The following is a 3314-nucleotide window of genomic DNA, read 5'->3' on the forward strand; positions in this document are numbered from 1 at the left end:
CAAAGATTATCTGTTCTACAATTCTGAGAATGAACCAAATAAACTAAATTCAAATTTATATTCAAAAGCATCATAAAAACAGGGAGACACACTTAATACTGTAGTCATACTACAAAATTTCAAGCTAAGAGTAGAACATTAGTCATTGTCTCAGTACAGGTGAAATATAACTAGGTACATGCAACTGCAGTTTAGTGCAGCAGGTCCAAATCCAACTTCATATATGTTAAACAAACACCCATCTAAAGGGGAAAACATCAGTTAACAACAAGGAAACTGAAGACAATCAGTTAGTTAAAAAAAAATCAGGACAAACAACAGCCAATTCAGGTAGGCAGAAGCAGAACTGTAGCTCTTGTCATCAGGAACAGCAACCACAACTACAATGCCCAAAATGATCAGTAGTCAAACCTAAGTTACTCACCTGTCTATCTGGTCTGAACCCAGATAAAACAAGGACAACAGGGTCCAGTTAATGCAGCAAATCCAAACCCACGTGAAATAAGGACAATTTACAAACATAATACAGTTAGAGCAACTGGACTCAACAAACTCTAATGCATACATGTCAAACTCAGACCCGCGGGCCAAATCTGGCCCGCAATGTAATTATATTTGACCCGTGAGAAAATACCAAATGTCTAGTAGAGCTGGCCCGCCGGTATACACCGTTAATACTACAAATCCCAGAATGCTCTGCTGGTGCGTTGATGTGTCATTCAGGACCCACAAGCGCCCCCTCCTCTGTTGACATTCATTAGCGACCTCATGCTACCAGTTACATTGGGCCACCCCTCTCAAAAATGACCAAACGAAAGGTTGAAAACAGAAGCTTTCTAGAAATGTGGGAAGCAGAATATCCGTTCACAAATGTAAAGGACAGACCTGTTTGTCTTGTGTGCGGAGCCAAAGTAACTGCAACCAGAGAGTATAACATAAGAAGACACTATGAAACAAAACATCACGACAAGTACAAGGACTTAGACATAGCACAAAAGGGCCAGAAGTTGAAAAGAAGTTTACTTTCACAACAGACTATGTTCACAAAAGCCATATCACAAAGTGAAGCTGCTGTAAAGGCTAGTTTTATTGTGGCAGCAGAGATTGCAAAATCAGCTTGGCCCTTTAATGAGGGAGAGTTTGTCAAAAAGTGCATGATCAAAGTTTGCGATGTCGTGTGCCCAGATAAAAGGCAAGCATTTTTAAATGTGAGACTTAGCAGAAACACAGTAGCTGATCGTGCATGTGATCTTGCCACAAATCTACATGAACAGTTGATGGCAAAGGGAAAAGATTTTACTACATTCTCCGTTGCTGTGGATGAGAGCAGCGACACATCTGATACTGCCCAGCTGTCAGTCTTCATCCGTGGAGTGGACGCAAATCTGTGCATTACGGAGGAACTTTTGGGATTAAAATCAATGCATGGCACAACTACAGCAAAAGAAATCTGTGAAGAGGTTTCCAAATGTGTAACTCAAATGAGGCTACCTTGGGATAAACTTGTGGGACTAACGACAGACGGACCACCCGCAATGTGTGGTCAAAAGAGTGGATTGGTGGCCAGGATTCGGGAGAAGATGCGGGAAGAGAACTGTGCAGGTGAGCTGTTTATCACTGCATCATACACCAGGAGTTGTTGTGTGGCAAAGCCCTGAAGATGGAACATGTTATGAGCACCATAACACAAGTGGTTAACTATATAAGAGCTAAAGGTTTGAATCGCTGTCAGTTCAAGTCTTTTTTGGAGGAGTGTTGTTCGGAATATGCAGACATGCCGTATCACACAGAGGTGAGATGGCTAAGCAGAGGAAAAATACTGAACAGATGTTTCGAGCTGCATGAGGAAATTTGTCAGTTTCTAGAAAGCAAAGGGAAAGACGCAGCAACGCTTCGGGATAAAGAGTTTCTGTCTGAGCTGGCATTTCTCTTTGACGTCACTAGCCATCTCAGTGTGCTGAATCTGCAGCTTCAGGGGTGGGGCCTTGTCATCACAGACATGTACACTGCAGTGAGGGCTTTTAAAACAAAATTGTGCCTGTGGGAGACTCAGATGCTGCAAAGAAACCTGGGCTATTTTCCTTGCTGCCAAACCGTAAAAACACAGATCTCTACCATCGTGTTCCTAAGTGCACAGTTTGTTGAAAAACTCGGCATACTCGACGCCGAGTTTACCCGGCGATTTGATGACTTTGATGCCCAGAAATGTACATTTGAACTGCTTAGTAAACTGTTTGCAGTTGATGTGGAAAGCACACCAACTAACCACCAAATGGAGCTGATTGAACTCCAGTGTAATGACATGCTGAAGTCAAAGTATGATGCTGTGAGTGCTGCACAGTTTCCACGTTACATCCCTGACACAATGCCCCATCTTCATACCCAAGCTGCTCAAATGTCTATGTTCAGCAGCACATGTGTGTGATCAGCTATTCTCCTTGATGAAGATGAACAAAACATCACACAGGAGTTGTCTCACTGATGAACACCTTCACTCAATCCTGAGGATTTCCTTAGCTCAGAGCCTGAACCCAAACATTGATGAAGTAGCATTCAAGAAGAGATGGCAGGTATCTGGCTTGGACCAGTGTGTATCAGAGTAGATCAGAGTGTAGCAAACTGAGCTTGAATGAATGTTATCTTTATGCACTTTTCCTTGCTATTCCAAGGCATGGACTTGAATAATTGGATTTTCATTGAAGGAAATTATTATTGTTAGCCTGTGAAAAAAAGATTACCGTTGAAATTTAACTCGGAAGACTATAAATAGAGAAAGGGGCGTAAGATTTTTTGTTAAATTTTAATGAATGCCACAGATGTGTCTTGTATTTGACATTTGATTTCACGTGTTTATACTGCTATACTATAGTATTAAGCTTTGCTTGTTCCAGAATCAATATTTAAGCAAAAGTTTGTTTCTGTATGAAAAGGTTAATCATTATATCTGATGAGAAGGAAAAAACGTCCTCAATTGTAAACATTTTTTTCAATAAATATCAAAGTTGGCCCATGATTTTGTTAAAGTTTTTAATTTTGGCCCACTGTGTATTTGAGTTTGACACCCCTGCTCTAATGCATTGATTTGAAGACAAGAAAGTATTCATTGTAATTGAATGCGGGGACTCCTTTCTGTCACTTCTGAATCTTCTGTTGTCATTTACTCTGTCACCATGAGATTATTTTTACACCTTAACACGTCACATAACCAATTCTGAGTCTGTCTGAAACCCATAGGATTTAAATTTATGAGGCATATTTAGAGGTATTAAATTCATCTTTAATCATACAGAAAAATCTTTTGGAACTGTTAGTGT

General features: G+C 40.4%; 1 pseudogene; it reads left to right on the forward strand.

Annotated features, from left to right (window-relative positions):
• Positions 1-803: 803 nt before the first annotated feature.
• Positions 804-2603, forward strand: LOC122787957 (annotated as a pseudogene).
• The last annotated feature ends 711 nt before the right edge of the window (positions 2604-3314 follow it).

This window comes from Protopterus annectens, chromosome 13.part0 (assembly GCF_019279795.1).
Source record: "Protopterus annectens isolate FY-2018-M chromosome 13.part0, PAN1.0, whole genome shotgun sequence".
NCBI lineage: Eukaryota > Metazoa > Chordata > Ceratodontiformes > Protopteridae > Protopterus > Protopterus annectens.